At 38.7% G+C, this 13,271-nt stretch overlaps 1 non-coding gene across 1 annotated transcript; it reads left to right on the forward strand.

The window, feature by feature from the left end:
• Nucleotides 1-333: 333 nt before the first annotated feature.
• LOC137760312 (U6 spliceosomal RNA) lies at nucleotides 334-440 on the forward strand. The gene has a single exon (XR_011073276.1). It is a non-coding gene; the product is annotated as a U6 spliceosomal RNA (small nuclear RNA).
• Nucleotides 441-13,271: the final 12,831 nt, after the last annotated feature.

The raw sequence follows: 13,271 nt of genomic DNA on the forward strand, positions 1-13,271 counted from the left end.
AACAATAAAATCTCAACACGAGTGAGAAAAGCCAATCAACAGACACCAACACCAAGATGACATGGATGTTAGAATTATCTGACAAGAAATTTAAAGCAGCCTTCATAAAAATGCTGCAGTGTGCAAATTATGAATATGCTTGAAACAAATGAGAAAATAGGAAGCCTCAGCAAAGAAATAGAAGATATAAAGGAGAACTAAGTGCAAAATTTTATAACTAAAATATACAATAACAACAGCAACAAAAACCTCAATGGATGGGCTTAATAGCAGATTGGAGAGGATAGGGGAAAGAATCAATTAAATCAGTTAACTTAAAGATAGAATGATATAATGCTCACTTCAGCAACACATATACTAAAATTGGAATGATACAGGGAAGATTAGCATGGCCCCTGTGCAAGGATGACGTGCAAATTCCTGAAGTGCTCCATATTAAAAAAAAAAAAGATAGAATGACATATATTACCCAATTGAAATAACAGAGAGAAAATACAGAAGGAAAAAAAAGAACAGAGCTTCAGGGACATGTGGGACTATAACATCAGAGTCCCAGGAGAGGAGAAGGCATGGGACTGAAAAGTATTTGAAGAAATAATGGCTGAAAAATCCCCATACTTGGCAAAAAACATACATCTAGATGTAAGAAACAACTCTAAATAGGATAAACCTGAAGAAAGCCATGTCAATACACATTAGAGTCAAACATCTGAAAAATAAAGACAAATAAAAAATCTTGAAAGCAGCTAGAGAGAAACAATGTATTACCTGTGGAGAAAAACAATTCAAATTACAGCAGATTTCTCACCAGAAACCATGGAGACTAGAAGAAAGTGGTACAATATTTTTCAAGAGCTGAAAAAAAATGACTGTCAACCCAGAATTCTGTCAACCCAATGAAAATATGCTTCAGGAATAGAGGGATAATCAAGATATTCTCAGATGAAGGAAAACTAAGAGAATTTGTTGCCAGCAGTCCTAACATAAAAGAATGGCTAAGGAAGTTCCCCAAACAGAAAGGAAATTAAAAATGATGGAATCTTGGAACATCTAAAAACAAGAACAATGGAAAGAACAAAAATATAGATAAATACAATAGACTTTCCTTCTTGAGTTTTCCAAATTAGTTTTGATGGTTGAAGTAAAAATTATAACACTGTCTAATGTGGGTCTCAATATATATAGAGGTAACATTTAAGACAACTATAAATGGTGGAGGGTAAAGGAACTTTAAAGGAGGTAAGGTTTCTTTCACTCAAACTGGTAAAATGGCAATACCATTAGACTGTGATAAATTATGTATATATAATGTTAATACTGACAGCAACCACCAAAGGGCTCTATAAAAATATACATTCAAAAACATCAGAGATATATCAAAATGGAATTCTAAAAAACAAAAAACAAAAAAAGTCCTGGTAACCCAAAGGAAAATGGGAACAGGAAAACAGAAATGAAAAAGAGAGAATAAACAGAAAAAATAAAATGACAGACCTAAGCCCTAACATGTAAATAGTTACATTAAATATAAATGGTCTAAATATACCAACTACAAGGCAGAGATTGGCAAAGTGGATTAAAAAACATGACCCAACTATATCTATTTACAAGAAACTCACTTCAGCTATAATGATATAGTTGAAAGTAAAAGTGTAGAAAAATATATACCATGCAAACATTAATTTAAAAAAAAGCAAGAGTGGCTATATTTACATTAAATAAAGTAGAGTTCAGAGCAAATAAAATTACCAGGGACAGAGAGAGAAATCACATAATGATAATAAAGCCAATCCACCAAACAAAAGGACCAATCTGTCAAGAAGACATATCAGTCCTAAATGTGCATGCATCAAATAACAGAACTGTAAAACATGCATAGCAAAAACTGAAAAAATGGAAAGAATAGACAACACCACAATTACAGTTAGAGACATCAACACCCCTTCTGAACAATTAATAGAACAGTTAGACAGAAAAGCATTAAAGATATAGAAGAATTCAGTAATACCATCAACAAATAAGATCTAATCGACATTTATACAACCTTCCACACAACAACAGCAGAATACACGTTCTTCTCAAGCACCCACAGATTATATACCAAGATAGACCATATCTTGTGTCATAAAATAAACCTCAACAAATGTAAAATAACTGAAATCATACAGAGTATGTTCTCCAACTATGCTGGAATCAAACTAGAGATCAGTAACAGAAAAATAACAGGAAAATCTCCAAACACTTAGAAACTAAACAACACACTTGTAAATAATCCATGGATTAAAGAGGGAATCTTAAAGCAAATTAAAAAAATACATTGAAAATGAAAATATAGCATCAACATTCATGGGATGCTGCTAAAGCAGTGCTGAAAAGGAAATTTGTAGCGCCAAATGCTTACATTAGAAAAGAGGGAAAGTCTCAGATCAATAGTCTAAGTTTTCACTCAAGGACTTAGAAAACAAAGACAATGCCAAAAAAAAATGGAAAAGAAAATGAAAAAGAAAAAGAAAAACCTACAGACTAGTGTATATATCCTTCATGCGTATAGACATATGTATATATCCCTCATGCATATAGATGCAAAAATTCTTTTTTCTCTGCTAATTTAGTTTTATTTTACAATTTCAGTTTAATTGAGGTATAACTGACATATAGAATTGTAAGATATTTCAAAAATTCTTAACAAAATATTAGCAAACAGATTTCAACAATATATAAAAACAATTATACACCATGATCATATAAAGTTTGTTCTAAGGATGCAAGTTTGGTTCAACATTCAAAAATCAATTAATGTAATCTGCTATATCAATAAAATCACAAGATTGTATCAATTGATATAGAAAAGCATTTGACACATTTCAACATCTATTCATGATAAAAACTCCTAGGTAACTAGGAATAGAGGAGAACTTCTTCAACTTGAAAGAGAACATTTACAAAAAACCTGTAGCTAACATTGTACTTAATGGTGAAAGATTAGATCCTTTCCCCTTAAGATCAGGAACAAGGCAAAGATGTCTGCTCTCACCACTGCTATTCAACATAGTACCAGCAGTTCTAGCTACTAAGTGAAAAAACAAGGTGCAAGATAGTGTGTAAATTATGTTATCTTTCTGTAAGGAAAGTACGGAAAACAGGAATAAATGTATTTGCATTTCCTTATGTTTGCATAAAGAAATACAGAAAAAATAAATAGAAAACTAATGAAATGATTACCTATAAAGAGGGGGTGGGAGTTAGAATTCTCTGTGTATATTTTTATACTTATTTTATACCACTTAATGTTTTTTGACTTTTGAACCAATGTAAACATTCAACATATTAAAAGCCAATTCAGGTGGTAAGGAGGGAGTGGGAATGGGGAATGACTGTTGATGTGAATGGGGTTTCTCTTAATGATATTGAAAATGTTCTAAAATTAGATGGTGGAGATGGTTGCACAACTCTGTGAATATGCTAAAACCACAGAACTCTACACTTTAAATGGTGAATTTTATGCTATATGAAATATATCCTGATAAAGTTGGAAAAAAAAGGCACACATGCACACCAAAAATTTCAGTAATGAAGAGAAGATAAAGCAAAGACAATAGGAAAATAACATGGAAGATTTGATGCCCTTAAATCCAGAACTTTCTAAAAACATCTAGAAAATACAATTAAACAACACTGGCTCAAGGAGGAAGAAAAAAACCTAATAATACTTAAAGAAATTAAATTATTAGTAAACAATACTTTGTAAATGAAACAACAGACTGAGGTAAGTTTAAGAAAACTTTGAAGGAGAAGATCATTTCAGGGTTATATAAAATCTGGAAAAAAATACTCTCCAATTCAAATTTTAATACTAAAATAACGGAGATACTAAAACTAGACAAAATTAGAAGAAAAGTAAATCATAGGCCTATCTACTCCTGAACATGGGTGCAAAACCCTTCTAAGTAAAATATCAGCAAACTGAATCAAAGCAATATATATAAAAATATAAGCATGTCTAGGTTGTAATATTCCAGAAACTCAATGTTGAATTAGAAAGTCTACTAGTGAATTCAACACACTAATAGGCTGAGGGAGAAAATAGCAAATGATATTCTCAATAGATGCAGACAAAGAATTTGATAAAATTCAAAAGCTGCTCATGATTAAAAAAAAAAACCTGGGCTTTCCTGGTGGCGCGGTGGTTAAGAATCCACCTGCCAATGCAGGGGACACGGGTTTGAGCCCTGGTCCAGGGAGATCCCACATGCCACAGAGCTACTAAGCCCGTGAGCCACAACTACTGAAGCCCATACGCCTAGAGCCCGTGCTCTGCAACAGGAGAGGCCGCGGTGGTGAGGGGCCTGTGCACCACAACGAGGGGTAACCCCCGCTCGGCAACTAGAGAAAGCCCACGCACAGCAACGAAGACCCAACACAGCCAAAAATTAATAAATAAATAAATAGATTAAAAAAAAAAACCCTAATGAACTTCTGGCCAATTAGAAATAGAAGAAGCTATATACTATATGGCAAACATTACACTCCAGGGTGAAATGCTAGACGTAGTTCTTAGCCAATCAGGGATAAGATTGGATACCCAGTGTGCTCTTTCCATCCAGTATTGTCCTATAGGTCCCAGACAGTGCAGACAAAGAAGAAAAAGAAATTCAACATAAAGGATTAGAAAAAGGAAACCAAATAGTAATTATTGTCTGACGATATGCTTGTATAAATAGACCCCCTCCCTCCATTGACAGACAGAAGACTGGAATTAATAAGGTAGTTTAGCAAGCTGCTGGATATATAATCAATAAACAAAAATCAATTGCCTTTGTATATACTCCAAAAAACAATGAAAATGAATAAATCTACTAAGGCAACAAAAATATGGGGTGGTTAACAATAAAGTCAACAAATATTTTGCAAGGAGCTTTTAAATGTCACAGTTCCAACAGCCTTGGGTCCAACCCAAGCATGGCAATGGAGGAGAGAAAAGGTGGAGCCTGGGGCTGTCACCTCAGACACAGTCTTCTGCTGTGGGATTTTCTGGTACCAGCCTCCAAGATAGAGTCAGAATGTCTTGGGTTAAAGAGAATATTAAGTAGAGCAGCGGTCCCCAACCTTTTTGGCACCAGGGACCGGTTTCGTGGAAGACAATTTTTCCACGGACCTGGTGGCGGGGGGATATGATGGTTCAGGCGGTAATGCGAGTGATGGAGAGCGGCAGATGAAGCTTCGCTCACTCGCCCACCGCTCACCTCCTGCTGCGCAGCCCGTTTCTAACAGGCTGCGGGCCGGTATGGGGGTTGGGGATCCCTGAAGTAGAGGGTGTAGGAAGCTGCCCTGCAGCGACTATCCTAAAAGCTGGACCACTTCATCCTGCTTTCCCCTAGTTGCAGCTGGTGGCGTTGACCCAGCAGGGGCATCTCCAATCATACCTAGACCACTCACCCTCACCAGACATGCCTGCCGGGCCCAAGGGCAACAAAGGGCTTTGGCGGCCGGCCTGGTATGTTCCAGCCTCAAGCTTCCACACATATTTTTAAGATAAATTTAATTTTGTGAATAGGTAATACATTTGTATTGTTAACCAAACCAAACCAAAAACCTTGGTGCTGGGTTACAGATGGGACACAGAGCTTGGAGCAGGAAGCAGCTTATTTGGAGTGAGCATCACTGGCTGTCTCAGGGCTGCTGTCCCAGTGTCCCTTTCCTTTGCAGTTATCTTCTGCCTCATTCTCTCACTCTTCCCTTTATCCTTTGACTCTGTTTCCTGTAAAAACTGCATTCTCTGGCAGTCTCCTAGAGGAAGGAAGAACAAAGACAGCGTTTCCTTAAACTGCTCTTCCACCTGAGAAGACAGCCCAGCTCCTCCTGTTCCCTGGGCCTGATGTGACCAAGAGGCAGGTGATGGGTCTAGCTAACCTCCAGGGCAGATTTCTCCTTGTGTTCCTGACCCCAGCCCCATCCCGTGAGCCATTATTGCCTTCCCCACATGAGGGGACAGGCAACGGCTGACCATGGGAGCACGACTAGCCCATCAGGGCTGTCTACACCAGAGATGTGGGGGACCCCAGAATGGAGGTAGTTGATCTTCTTTGGTTGCTGGGGTGCAGGTGAGGGAAGCCACCGTGAGGGGTGCAGTCCTGGTCTAGGGGCAGATGGGGAGGGGCATTTTGGTCCAACAGCAGCACTGCAAAGGCATGAAGGCAAAGTGTGCTTGGGGCCCACATTTCAGGCAGGGTTCAAAGCCTTCCTGGTCAGGAATGCACTGCCTGGCCTGCACAGACAGAAGAGGACTACTGCACTCACAGTGTTTCCTTTCCACGTGGGCTCCCTCCTGGGGACCTGGGAGGGACTGGGGAGGAGGCCTGTGTGGGTGGCTGAAAGGCCAGGGTCCCAGGATAGGAGAGCCTGAGAGCAGAGATCTGGCAGAAAGCGAGGAGCCTCCTCCCCCCCAGTCACTTGGATCCTGTTTGGGACCCTGGGATCCTGGGCAGAGGTGGCAGCTAGTTGTCACCATGGTCTTGGGACTGAGCCTGGAGCAGGGCTGGGGGCTCTGCTCACCCAGTCTCCTGACCTTGTGTGGCCCAGTGAGTTTCTGAACTATATTCCAACTGCCCATTAAAAGCACCCCAAATTGTCCAGAGCAAGAAGGTGGTATGTTGTGATAATAGCCTCAAATTTCTGGAGTGGGCAGTGGCCTTGGGTTGTTGGCCTTGTCATTCCAAGGACAGGGAGAGGGGTAGTGATGGATTAATGACAAACCTTAGGCGTCTGGGTGTCCTTGCCCTTTAAATCAAGCCCCAACATAGAATTTAGCATTTTCATTCTGATTGGAATTTAGGGCTTATTACTGCCACTAGAACCATCCCAGAGAGTGTGGCTTAAATGTCAAGATATATTTTTCAGGTGCATAAGACACCAAAGATCACAGCTGTCTGGAAGAGTGAATTTTAATTAGCAAAGGGATCCCATAAAATCTCACCAGCCCTGATGAAACAGCCATGCCAGGCTTTGTTCAGCCCTGGTATTTATTACATGCTCAGATGGCTGGTGATAGTATCCAAAGGACCTCGGGACTGTGTTAGTGGGAACTGGTTTTAACTTTCAAACCTTATCTGTCAAGTCCCTTATGCCAAATACCTCTGGAGAAAGAAAGAGGGCTGCATAAAGGCACTTTATGAATACCTAATAGTGTAGTGTTGCCCCTAGGGCCTTCCATGCACTGTGCTTCCTTAGCAGTTAATTTATATGGTCTACAAAGAATTTGTTCTTTGAGGGCTTGGGGAACCACTCACATTTGGAAAGGAGCCCCCTTACTAGTTCTTACTTCATTTTCCCCCACACCTGATTTCTCTACTCCCACTCTTTGAGTCCTCAGCACTGCCAGAGAAAGCCAAGGATATCCCCTTCTTTGATGCCAGCAAAGACTCATCCAGTTCGGTGACAGTCCAGCCAGCCCTGCCCTGGTAGCTGGGTACTCAGAGATGAGTGGGGATGTCTTATCCTTTGAAGAACTCACAGTCTCCTGATGTGTAAGCAAGCCGACTGTGACACTGAGTGACAAGGTGCCCTGGCTACAGTGTGACTGAGGTAGGCAGTGAACACAGAAGAACACTCAGGAAGGTGTGTGAGTGTGTGTGTTGGGAAGGTGGTGAACTCACTAAGTAAGAGCTGGATTTTACAAGATGAATAAGACTTTACTAAGCAAAAGAGGGGATATTACTACTGACGTTACAGAAATAAAAAGATTATAAAGGAATACCACGAACAGCTATTTGTCAATAAATTAGATAACAGATGAGATGAACAAATTCTAGGAGACAAACTGCAAAAACTGACTCAGGAGGAACTCGAAAATCTGAATAGACCTATAGCACATAGACAGATTGACAACAAAAGCACAGGCAGCAAAAGAGATAAGTTGTACTTTGTCAAGAACTTTTGTGTTGTGAAGGACACCATCAAACATGTAAAAATATTTGTATATATGATAGGGCCCTGTATTTAAAATATTGAAGAACTCTTACATTTTACTAAGAAAAGACAAATAGCCCAATTAAAATGGGCAAATGGGGAATTCCCTGATGGTCCAGTGGTTAGGACTCCACGCTTCCACTGCAAGGGGCACAGGTTTGATCCCTGGTCGGGGAACTAAGATCCCGCATGCTGTACTGCGTGGCCAAAAAAAAAAAAAAAAAAAAAGGACAAATGATCAGAATATACATTTCTTCAAAGAAGATATACAAGTGGCTAATAAACACATAAAAAGATGTTCAACATCATTAGCTATCATGGAAATGAGAGTAGCATCGACATATATACTCTACCAATGTAAAATAGATAGCTAGTGGGAAACAGCAACATAGCACAGCGAGATCAGCTCGGTGCTTTGCGACGACCTAGAGGGGTGGGATAGGGAGGGTGGGAGGGAGGCTCAAGAGGGAGGGGATATGGGGATATATGTATACATACAGCTGATTCACTTTGTTATACAGCAGAAACTAACACAACATTGTAAAGCAATTATACTCCAATAAAGATCTATCAAAAAAAAAAAACCACAATGAGAACCACTTCATACTTGGCTTGGCTAGAATAAAAAAGTCATATAACAACAAGTGTTGGTGAGAATGTGGAGAAATTGGAACCCTCATATACTGATGGTGGGAACATAAAACAGTACAGTCATTTGGGCAGACAATATGGCAATTCCTTGAAAGGTGAAACATGGAGTTACAATATGACCCAACAATTCCACTCCTAGGTATATACCCAACAAAAATAAGACACGTTCACACAAAAGCTTGTACAGGCATACCTTGGAGATATTGTGGGTTCGGTTCCTGAATATCATAATATAGTGAGTCACATGAATGTTTTGGTTTCCCAGTGCATATAAAAGTTATGTTAACACTATACTCTAGTCTATTAAGTGTGTAATAGCCTTACATTAAAAAAACAATGTCTATACCTTAATTGAAAAATACTTTAACACTAAGAAATGCTAACCATAATCTGAGTCTTCAGTGAATCGTAATCTTTTTGCAATAGTAACGTCAAAGATCACTGATCACAGGTCACCATAACGAACATAATAATGAAAAATTTTGAAATACTGGGAGAATTACTAAAATGTGACACAGAGACACGAAGTGAGCAAATGCTGTTGGAAAAATGGCACCAATAGACTTGCTCAACACAGGTTGCCATAAACCTTCAATTTGTAAAAATTTCAATATCCATGAAGGCAATAAAGTGAAGTACAATAAAATGAGGTATGCCTGTACAGGAATATTCATAGTAGTTTTATTCATAATAGCCCCAAAGTGGAAACAACTCCAAAATCCATCAACTGATGAATGGAACAAAATATGGTATACTCATACAGTAGAATATTATTTGGCAATAAAAAGGAATAAAGTTCTGATATATGTGACAGCATGGATAAACCTTGAAAACACTATGTTATGTGAAAGAAATCAGTCATAAAAGACCAATTATATGATTCCATTTATATGAAACGTTCAGAAGAGGCAAATTTACAGAGACAGAAAGTAGATTACTGGTTGTTTAGGACTGGAGGGGAAAAGGGGCTGAAGGCTAATGGGTATGGAGGTTTTGGGGAGAGTAATGAAAATGTTCTAAAATTGATTTTGCTGATGGTTCATAACTCTGTGACACACTAAAAACCATTGAATTGTATACTTTAAAAAGGTGAACTTCATGGTATGTTAATTGTATCTCAATAAAATTGTTAATAAAAAAAGAATTCACTCAGCAGTAAGAAGAGCATGCTGGGCTGGGGAACGGCATTATAAATGGGTGTGTTTGGGAACTTGGAACATTTGATGTGATGATGGCAGCTGGCAGTGAGTGGAGGGGCACTGGTGTGGCGGAAGACGAGAGCAGTGGGCATGGGCTGGAGCACACAGGCTGTGGTGCCTGGATTTTCTTTGAAGGCCATGATGGGCCAGTGAAAAACATGAACAGGAGGGTGGCAAGCAGAAGAAAGACTACTCCAGAATGAAGAGTGTGTGGCTGAGGCCAGGGCTGAACCGGGGCAGTGGGTGCCAGGCACGGGGAAAAGGAGGTGGATTTGAGAGCCAGGTGGAAGATGCTAATCTTTTCACAGCTTTCTTGATTTTATTTTAATTGGAAAAGATGACAGAAAAACTCAAAATGGAATTTGAAAACAAACCAACAAATGAAAAGCCTCTGAACAGTCCTCCCTACCTTCAATGAATGCTCCTTTTCCTTTGAGAGCTGTGGCTGGGGATCACCGTCAAGCTACTTAACTCTTTTCTTTACATTGATTTTTAAAATGGAAGTATGGTTGATTTACAATGTTGTGTTAATTTCTGCTGTATGCCAAGTGACTCAGTTATACACATATATACGTTATTTTTTTTTAACTTTTTTAATTTTTAAAATAAATTTATTTATTTTTGGTTGTGTTGGGTCTTCGTTTCTGCTGTGCGAGGGCTTTCTCTAGTTGCGGCGAGCAGGGTCCACTCTTCATCGCGGTGCACGCGTCTCTCACTGTCGCGGCCCCTCTTGTTGAGGAGCACAGGCTCCAGACGCGCAGGCTCAGTAGTTCTGGTTCACGGGCCTAGTTGCTCCGCGACATGTGGGATCTTCCCAGACCAGGGCTCGAACCCGTGTCCCGTGCATTGGCAGGCAGATTCTCAACCACTGTGCCACCAGGGAAGCCCAACATTATTTTTTATATTCTTTTCCATTATGGTTTATCCCAGAATATTGAATATAGTTCCCTGTGCTATACAGTAGGACCTTGCTGCTTATCCATTCTATGTGTAATAGTTTGCAACTACTAACCCCAAACTCCCAGTCCATCCCGCCCTCAACTCCCACCTTTTGTAACCACAAGTCTGTTCTCTATGTCTGTGAGTCTGGTTCTGTTTTGTAGAGAGGTTCATTTGTGCCATATTTTAGATTCCACATATAAGTGTGGTATCATATGGTATTTGATATCATGTCATATGGTATTTGTCTTTCTCTTCCAGACTTACTTCACTTAGTATGATAATCTCTGGTTGCATCCATGTTGCTGCAAATGGCATTATTTTATTCTTTTTTATGGCTGAGTAATATTCCATTGTAGATATGTATCACATCTTCTTTATCCATTCATCTCTTGGTAGACATTTACATTGTTTCCATGTCTTGGCTATTGTGAATAGTGCTGCTATGAATATAGGGGTGCATGTACCTTTTTGAATTATAGTTTTGTCCAGGTATATGCCCAGGAGTGGAATTGCTGGATGATATGGCAATTCTATTTTTAGTTTTCTGAGGAACCTCCATACTGTTTTCCACAGTGGCTGCACCAACTGACATCCCCGCCAACAGTGTAGGAGGGTTCCCTTTTCTCCACACCCTCTCCAGCATTTGTTATTTGTAGACTTTTTAATGATGGCCATTCTAACCAGTGTGAGGTGGTACTTCATTATAGTTTTGATTTGCATTTCTCTAATAATTAACCATGTTGAGCATCTTTTCATGTGCCTATTGACCATCTGTATGTCTTCTTTGGAGAAATGTCTATTTAGGTCTTCTGCCCATTTTTCGATTGGGTTGTTTGTTTTTTTGTTGTTGAGTTGTATGAGCTGTTTGTATATTTTGTTAGTAAAGCCCTTGTTGGTCACATCATTTGCAAATATTTTTTCCCATTCCATTGGTTGTCTTTTCATTTTGTTGATGGTTTCCTTTGTTGTGCAAAAGCTTGTAAGTTTGATTAGGTCCCATTTGTTTATTTTTGTTTTTATTTTTACTGCCTTGGGAAACTGACCTAAGAAAATATTGATATGATTTATGTCAGAGAATATTTTGCTTATGATCTCTTCTAGGAGTTTTACGGTGTCTTGTCTTTAAGTCTTTAAGCCATCTTGAGTTTATTTTTGTGCATGGTGTGAGGGTGTGTTCTAACTTCATTGATTTACATGCAGCTGTCCAACTTTCTCAGCACCACTTGCTGAAGAGACTATCTTTTCCCGTTTTATATTCTTGTCTCCTTTGTCAAAGATTAATTGACCATAGGTGTGTGGGTTTATTTCTGGGCTTTCTATTCTGTTCCATTGATATATGCCTGTTTTTGTGCCAATATCATACTGTTTTAATTACTGTAGCTTTGTAGTATTGTCTGAAGTCTGGGGTTATGCCTCCTGCTTTGTTCTTTTCCCTCAGGATTGCTTTGGCAATTCTGGGTCTTTTACGGTTCCATGTAAATTTTAGGATTATTGTAGTTTTGTGAAAAATGTCATGAGTAATTTGATAGGGAACACTTTAATTCTGTAGATTGCTTTGGGTAGTATGGCCATTTTAACGATATTGTCTTCCAATCAAGAGCATGGGATATCTTTCCATTTCTTTAAATCATCTTTAATTTCCATTATTAAAATTTTATAGTTCTCAGCATATAAGTCTTTCACCTCCTTGGTGAGGGTTATCCCTAAGGCTACTTCTTGAAGCCTCGGTGTCCTTGTTTGCAAAACCTACCTGCCTGAGAGCCGTAGTGAATGTTAAATGTGATAGTATACGTATGTCACTTAACACCGGTCCTGGCATAAAATGAGGGCCAAATAAAGACCCATTCTTGCCCACACATGTGGTTACTTCTTGTATATTTGGAAGGATGAGATGGATCTCATTCTGAGTTCTTCTTTCCCTTAATTGGGCATCATGTGTGTTTTTTTCATACTGTGTGTTTGTGTGTGTCTGTTTCTGTTTGTTGATATTGAGGAGGAGGTTTTTTTTTTTTTAAGTGGGAAGATGCACAAAAGAGACTATTTACTTTAAGCTTTTATTTATTTATTTTAAATTAATTAATTAATCCTTATTTTGGTCTCCTGCACTGTCATGGAGAAGAGATGTGAGCTTAAGGTTTTAATATTCATGTGTCTATTATTCTTTATATCTTCTGTAATTTTTGCTTTATGAATATTGATGCTATGTTAATTGTTATTTAGGTATCATTATCTATGTTGAGAGTTGCACCTTTGACCGTAACAAAGGGCCAGTCTTCATATTAATTAATCTTTTTCACCATGAACCCAACCTCCTTTATACTCTTTCTGCTGCATTTCTGATACAAGTTGTTCATACTTTTATGTTTATCTTTCCCAATTATTCTGCTTTAGTTATATCTCTTGTACCTAGAGTGGAGTGGGATGTTGCTTTTTGGGACATTTTTGATTGTGTAGTGTTTTTTTTTTAGAATTACAAAAAATTTATTTATTTATTTATTTATTTTTGGCTGCATT

Source organism: Eschrichtius robustus, chromosome 2 (genome assembly GCF_028021215.1).
Source record: "Eschrichtius robustus isolate mEscRob2 chromosome 2, mEscRob2.pri, whole genome shotgun sequence".
Taxonomy (NCBI): Eukaryota; Metazoa; Chordata; class Mammalia; order Artiodactyla; family Eschrichtiidae; genus Eschrichtius; species Eschrichtius robustus.